The sequence below is a fragment of the Pezoporus wallicus genome, unplaced genomic scaffold (genome assembly GCF_028554395.1).
Source record: "Pezoporus wallicus isolate ANWC-B61680 ecotype Strahan unplaced genomic scaffold, APGP_CSIRO_Pwel_v1 contig_8542, whole genome shotgun sequence".
Taxonomy (NCBI): Eukaryota; Metazoa; Chordata; class Aves; order Psittaciformes; family Psittacidae; genus Pezoporus; species Pezoporus wallicus.
The window spans coordinates 3,021,698-3,029,709 of record NW_026640148.1 but is presented as its reverse complement, the minus strand read 5'-3'; the positions used below and the strand labels follow the sequence as shown (position 1 = coordinate 3,029,709).

The 8,012-nt window shown below is 45.9% G+C and overlaps 1 long non-coding RNA gene across 1 annotated transcript; it reads left to right on the top strand.

Annotated features, from left to right (window-relative positions):
- Window positions 1-5,437: 5,437 nt before the first annotated feature.
- On the top strand, window positions 5,438-7,561 carry LOC130603738 (uncharacterized). Its single transcript, XR_008973265.1, has 2 exons — window positions 5,438-6,436; window positions 7,273-7,561. It is a non-coding gene; the product is annotated as an uncharacterized LOC130603738 (long non-coding RNA).
- Window positions 7,562-8,012: the final 451 nt, after the last annotated feature.

Genomic DNA, 8,012 nt, shown 5'->3' with positions numbered 1-8,012 from the left:
TGCTGGCCAGGAGAATTTAATACATCAACTTCTGGACTTTGCAGAAGAATGGGCTCTAAACCCTGAGTATTTCATCACCGTAACAGGATTCAGCTCATCACAGTGCAGCGCTGACAGAGCCACCCAGCACGGTTCATGTGAACATCAGGTGTGAGCCCTGAGGCTGCTGATGCTTTGGCACATTCCCAACAGGACAAGGATCACTGCAGAGCTGTGCTGTGGGTGCCTTTGTGCTGCGTTGACCAGGAGGAGGAGCAGACCCGAAGCAGATGTCAGAGTGGATCTTGGCTGTCTGTGGCTGGGTTTGTGCTCTCTGCCATGCAGATCAGTGCAAGTGGATTCCAGGTGGTAGATGCTGCTTTGGGAGCATCAGTCAGAGCCTGTTTTCTAGAGTCTGTAGCTCTGGCTGTGCCCTGTGGCATTTCACCATGTGCAGGACCTGCCTCTGCTGTGAGAGCATCAGCATCCCATCCATCATCCCAGTCCTGACCAAGGAAGCCTGTGTATAAATGTGATATCCAGCAGTCATACAGGAGATACAGGCCTGTAGTCTGCTCTACAGGAAAGAACTGACTGGTTTCTCAGAGCCTGGAACAGCTGCCTGTTGTGAGGTAACCACAGGAATAGCTTTGCCATTTAGTGAGCAGCTCTGAGCAATATGCAGAAAGCTGGCTTCAGTGAAAAATGCAATGCTTCTTACCCCATATTCATACAGAGAAGGAAGCACAGTTTAGTACGTGCAAGTTTATGGTAAGAATACTTACTTACAGAACAAGAACCCTTGGGCATGGCCTCTGTGACCATCTGCCACACCGAACCTCCACTGATTTGTGCTTCTAGTGGATTTTTAATTAATACCATTATTTTCTTTCTCTTGTTCTGCAGTAATTAGAGGCAGCACATCGGCTGGCAGCAAGTACTGCAGTGCCACGACTGCAGGAGGAGCCACACAGCCCCACGAGTACACCCTAGGGTGGGGAGCAAAAAGGCAGTGTAGGGTTAGGGATGAGAAGGTAAGAATGTGGAAAGAAATGATGCAGAAGGGTAATAATGAGAAAGAAAGAATGCAAGAGTTAGCTATGCTTAATGGCCGGGGATGACAGCAAGCTCCTTTTGCCTGTTACATGATTTCTGGGAGTCCCAGAGAACATGAGACTGGAGGAGAAAACAGATGATTCCAGGTACTGGAACTGTACTAGGGGACCTCATTTAAAATGATCTGGGTAAGGTGTGATGGGATAAGTGATGACAAAGAATCTTGTTCATCCAGTTGCTCAGAAGATGCACAAATAACAGGGAATGAGCACCTGTTTATAGTGCCATGAAAACTTTCAGTCACTTTGCTAAAGCCTCTGAGGGATGAAGCAATTCTTGTCACTCATGCCTCTGACAGGACTGGTGTCAAGCAGAGAAACTGGGACAGGAACCTGGTCTGGAAGAGCAGCTCCCAAGGAAAAGGAAGCTTTGAGCACAGCTGTGTGGATGCTGGGTGCCTGCAGGGAGCTCTGCCTGTGCTTGCTGCCAGGTCCTGTCTCACACGTGTGTGTCTGTGTCTGGGAAAGGGCACTGAATGTGCCGTGTCGGGCTGTGCAATGGGAGATCACAGCCCCTCTGTCCACCTGTGTGGCAGAATGACTCTAAAACCACCGGCTGTAGCTGCATACACAGCAGCTGCTTTAAAGGTGACTTAAAAATCACTTCTGTTTCTTTCATCTTCTCTGTTTAGAGAAGAGTAGGAACACCAGGGCCAATAGGAATGTGGACCAATAGGTACCACATTCAACAGTGTACGGAAGAGGTTTTTCCCGCAATAACATAGCAGCACATAAAAGCCAGGGGACATTGACATCAATAATAGCGCCTCACTGTTAGGTCATATGTTAGTGTACAAATATATTCGGTTCTGCTTGTTCATAGATGATTAATTAGCTGAGATGTCTGATTAAATTGCAAATTAAAGGCTGGCAAATGTCATACGAGTTCAAGTGTTCTGATTTTGCAGATAAAGCTGACTGACAATTCTCAGTGAAATTCTGGTGGGGAAGCAAGTATTAAACATCTATTATGTTTGGTAGAAAAAGGACTTGCTCTCATGGGACGCTGAATTAGAAACACACTTAATTTTGAGTTTATCACAATGAAATAGCCTCACTTTTTGTTGCAAAAGTCATTACTTGGAAGACTGAATTACAAGAAAGGAAAAAGGCAAATCAGAAGCGGCAGTGGTAGAAGTGCTCTAAATTATTGTAGCAATGTCTGGTTAATCTTGAACCAACCCTTTTCACAAATTGTAGATTTCCCTCCCCTAGTTGTACGTTTCAGTCCCATTAAATTTGGGTCTGGGAAATGCCTTAGAATCTCAGCTTTATCATGGGCAGAAGAGTTTTCTTTACAGGCTGAGTTATGGATATCTATTTATCACCATCCAGCAAGCAGGCTCACTTGTGCACTGCCAGTACCATGAAGTGGCTGGAGCTGTTTTTTCTGCAGCTCCTCTGGTTATGAATTGCTCTTTCTTTCCCTGTTTATTTTCACTGCTAATACATAAATCAGGCTTAAAAAGGCTAAGTTGACTTGGAGCTGAAATTGACGTTCATAGTTCTCTTGTTCGAGCTATTTTACAACCCGTTTATTTGAGGAGCAGCAGTTAACCCAGCGCAGTGAAGAGATAAATGCATCGCAGGTGACAAACACAGCAGCACGAGGAGCAGCAAGTCTTTGCTGAGGGACAGTAAGTGAAGCCAAGATCCAGGGAGATGTATCTGCAGCGGCTGCTGAAGACTCATCAGCAACCTGGTGAGAAGGTGCTGAAAGTGTTGGGACAAACTGCTCTGTGGCAGCCAGGGCTGGTGGGAAGGGGAGGATCACAGTATGGTTTGGGTTGGAAATTCCATGATCAGCTGCGGGGCTTGATGGCAAGAATTATATTCCTAAATAAACCAAAGTTGGAAAATGCTGGCCAGAGCCCAGTGAAAAGATCTTCACCCACTCTTGCACTACTGAGTGATAAATAGTGGGAAAACAAATGTGTTCTGGAGCAGTAGCAGGTTTGGGGAATGATGCTTTACTCAAAGTGGCCTTGCTGTCAGCACCTTCCTGCTGCTTGACTCCTTTGACTGCCTCCCGGTGTTCTTCCGGCTGCCTTCTGGGAAAGGGAAATATAAGCCAAGAAAAGCTAGAGAAGCTTGTAAAAGATTTATGCACAATAATGTGTGGACATGGGAGGACCTCCTGACTTTCAGTCCCTGACTGCAGCGCTGGGCACGTGGCTGCCATTATTTGAGCCCTTTGTAGGTTTACTAAGTGATGAACAGGGCCAGAGCTTGAGAGAATGGTGCCCTGGAAGATTACAAGGCAAATCTTTGGAAACCAAAACCAGATGATCAATTTGCTTTAAGACATTCCCAAACAAGATGTTTAATGCTAAGGCAAAGACCTCTTGATGAGGGAGAAGAGATTCTTGGCTTATGTGGGGAAACGGCAAAAGAACTGTTTCTCCACTGCCATAGCAAAGCAAGCTGTTCAGAGCTGCTGTGCTTAAACAGCCCACAATGATATAGCACAGAATGTTGCCTTTTAAAATCATTATTGAAACAACTTTTTCGGGGAACTTAACCTTTTCTTAATTCCACAAATGCCTACTTAGCAGAAGAGATTGGGGCTAGAGGTCTGTTTAGATTTAATTTCAAGGCTTTGAAAGGAAAAGTCATGTATTTTATTTCACATATCTTTTGATGATTTGGAATTGCATTAGAAAGTTGACTTCTTGGGCACTGAGGGAAACCAGGACATGGATACAAACCTCATGACCTTCAGCAAGTTGGTGGAATTAAAATGAGCCTCATCCCACACCCCCTCTCCAACTCTGTATCCCAGGAGCAATGTCTTGCTCCCAGAATGGTGGCTCAGGGGTGGTTTCCATGCTGAGCATGTCTTGGCTGTGGTGCTGAGGCATGGGGTGCTGTGACCCTCCAGTAATTTTGGTTCATGGAAAAGCAGGCGGTGGGAAGCTGAGATCACACCTGGGGCTCTTCAGTGCCAGTGCAGGGACCCACTGACCCCGCTCTCTGTATTAAGCAAGTGCATTTTCAAGTACCCAAATTGTTCTTTCTTCCTAGAGAAACTCTTTTCAGCGGCTGCTGGTGATGCTGCTGCATCTGCATTCCTGGCTATTAGCTCTGCAGCCCTTTGTCTGCTCCCTTCACAGACAGAATTACTCCCTTCTGTAACACAGAATTACACAAAGCCAGCACCTTCAGTGAAGCATAAATCCCAGCTTTTGCTGAGGTCAAGTGCTCCCCCTCTGGTATGTTCACCCACTATGTTCACAGCATTTTAGACATTGTCTTGTCTTCCTCCAGAGCGTCTTATTTCGGCTATGTCCTGGGTTCAGCAGTAGCAGTACCATAAGACTGCACTAAATCAAACACTGCTCTGCTCCGATACTTGCTGAGTTTCCAGAGCAGAAGGGATGTTCTTGTGGTTGCTGTATCTAAGAACTAGATGCACGGCAGAGACTGATTTCCATGGATTCTTACCTTAGGGATTTACAGGATCTTCAGTAAATCTGACCCCTGGACTCAGCTCTTCCCTCCCAGTCGCAGCATAATACCCCACTGCATTTGCTGCCTGGCACTGCTCTTGGAGTCAGCATGGGACACATGCCTGGTTTGGAAGCAGACCCGCAGGGCTGGGAGGGAGCAATGGGAGCTGTATACAACAGCACTGCGAAGCCTGAGACCTGCGTAATGCTCAGGAAGAGGGGAAGGTGCCAGTGAAATGATAAATTACAGCAGCAGAATAAACCAAACATAATCTCTAGCAAAAGAAAAAAGTCCCAATGATGAGTGTTTTGGCAGCAGATCAGGAGATAATATGGCACAAGAGGTGAGGAACAACTTGTATTCAAATCTGCTCCCAAGTCCTTCATCTGAGAAAGGCTAAGTCTGTGCAGGAGAGCTCAAATTTCAACCAGGAAACACTTCAGTTAATGTACCGACATTTTTGCCTTCATGTTTCACCTATTTTACCCATTCTTCCTCTGCATGAGAATCCAAAATATTGTTTCCTATTTGATAGCTACTGTCCGTTACCTTAATTGCAACTCTTGCTGGGGGGGTGGGGAATACAGAGCACTGCATGTTCCCCATGCCCTAAGACAGAGAATAACTGCATGGGAAATCACTAAAAGAAATTTAGCGCTGGAAAGTAAAGCGATCATGTGCTGAGAAAGAAAGGGGCTGCCTTTCCTGGTGCTTGGATGCTAATGATGGGCTCTTTCTGCTGGGACTGTCTCAAGAACACACAGCATCCTTATTTTTCTGTAAAGAGCTGAATTCATTTTGTTTAGCTTTTTTCCTTTTAGTGGGGTAAGGACTTGCACCCAGGCTGAGAACCAAGCAGTCAAACAGAGACTCTAAACCAAAAGGCTGGCAAAAGAATAAGCTGTCAGGAACGATCAAATAGAACGGAAAGTATTACAGACCTACCAATGCTTCTAACTGTGCACTGCCTATCAGTTCGATAGTTTTTATATTGGAATAACTCAGAGCTAGTTAGATTACTCATGATTTTCATCACATTTATTGGATCAGCATCAGTGTTCAAATGGGAGGTATCTGCATGTGCTAGAACAACGTCTCTCTAACGTCAACAAACATCTGCTGTGGCAGAAGACCAAAATCAGCAAAGGCTAATTCATCGATGGCTTATTATTTGAATCTGTGTCCCTGTCTCGAGTCAGGGTTGTGATGGGTTCATCTGCTGCCTCCTCTCCCCAAGCTGCCTTTTAAGCAGTCGCTGGCATTTCATGCTGCCCTTAGGTCAGGTCCAACTCGATCAGCATCGGTTTATTATGAAATGCCCAGAGTGATTTTACTCATCGTGTCTATCTCAAAACAGTTCAAGAGAAAGTTTAAATATTATTCCTGGCTCCTTCAGCTGCCAACTCCAACAGCTTTTTCATGAAGTTTCCATGCTGCTCTGTAAAATGGTAAGAGTTCTTTTCCACTGATTTACATTGGCCTAAAACCATTGAAGTAGGCTAAAAAAAAAAAGAAGAAAGGATTCCATTTGCGCTTTCAAGGCATTTCTGTGTGAAACCCAGACTCTCATGGACCTGTGGCACAGATAAATAGCAGCAGAAGGGAGCTGGCTGCAGCTGGGTGCAGTGTTACCTGCCAGCATAACCTGCACCAGGGGTGATGAATATGTTTCAGCACACAGGCTGTGAACATTTTGACTAATCAAAGGTTATTAGCATCTCCCTGTTGCCTTTTGGTCTTGGAAGGCAGCAAACACCGGCTTCCCTGTTTCATCAGAGCAAAGATAACACTAGGCTGCAAACACCAGAGCCTGATTTACAGTGCATTTAAATCCCACTAGGTAAGGGATGCTTGGCCTGATAAAGTTCAGAGCAGTTTGGTGCTGTGCTCAGGTGAGCAGGATTTGCTTGCCTGGTTCAAGGAGCAGAACCCAGGGTGAGGGTCTTGTGTTGAGGGCAGCCTGGGGCAGGAAGAGGTCATGGTAGCCCAGCAGGACATGGTGCCAAAAGAGGGTCCTGCTACTCACAGCCAGCTCAGACTGCCAACCACACAGCTTTCACACCTTCGTCTTGCCCCCTCAACACATCCAAACCATTGCATGCCCTTCTCCCACCTGCCAAGGGCCTTTTCATCAGCATGTTTACACAAGGACGGATCCTGATCGCATTTACAACCGCTGAGCGACCTGCATTGGGCAGATTGGTTCCCCACAGCAGTTGAAGGAAAACCTGTTGTGGAAAAAGCTGCGAGCCCAGCGAGGCTGCACATGGATCGCTGTGGCTCCTGACCTTTCCAAAGCCCTGTTGCAGAGGGCTGCTCCCCTCTCTGACCAAATAAGACAGCACAGTGAGGTCAGCCCAAACACACTGCTCAATCCTACTTGGCGTGGGCTGGAAAAGAGGGAATTTATCATTGCATTATGATTGTCTGTTGGTCCTGAAAGAAAAGGTGAGGTATGATTAAGAAGACATTTCCTAGACTGTGGACCCTTGTGTCCTATGCAGAGAAAGGATTCTGTAGATGTGGACAATGATAAGGATCATAATCCAAGTATATAATTTGCTCCATATCTCAACTTTGAAGATCACATTTTTGACCTCTCAAAGAGATGTTACAGCAGCACAAACATTTTTATTCCTTTTGAAAATGAAAAACACACATCAGGAGAAATTTTCATGGGAGGGCAACGTATGAAATGTATAACGCAGTGGTTTTGTTCTGCTTGCAGGTTCACGCATGACAAAAGTGGCAATATAAACTGTAAACACAAAAGCAGTCATTCACATTCACAGCTGTGGATGTTAAAAGCTTCACAGCAGTCAGGTGAAGCCCAATCAGCCTAACAGATAAGGAAAATGAGGCACAGGAGTGGTCCTTGCCTGAAGCTGAACAAGTGGGTTTGAAGCTGGGAATAGACCCAAACTCTCCAGAGAGCCAACACTGCACAGAGCCACTGCTGTTACCTGCTAAGGAACAAGGAGCTGAGTAATAAATGCCAGTAGCAATGCTTCAGCAGCTTCAGGTGTGTGCTTTGGGTTGAGCATACCTGCGCATCGGAATACCGATGGGAAGCAGAAGGTGTTGGCAGATGGAGCTGTGATATCCTTGTGCTGCAAGCACTGGAATGGGCCAGGAGATACTAATGTACCAGCATATCGGTACCTGTGCCATTCTCAGCTCCAGCACCAGAGCAGTGTCACTGCTACCAAAGGCACAGAAACCCTGAGGAAAGGAAAGAGGCTGCAGAGTGTATGAGTGTCTTACAGGGCCCCAGTGTCAGCTGGAAATGCTGTTCATCAATTTGTAAACTGCCTCTAAAGATGAACTGCCGTTTAAATTGGATTTTGTAAAAGCAGCTATAAAACATCTTGCCACACAATGCCACCTCCTTTATAACGTGCTTGTGCAAAATGCTCCCCATGCTCTGTGCTTCAGACAAGGAGGTGTGGATCATTGCTATGTGGTGAT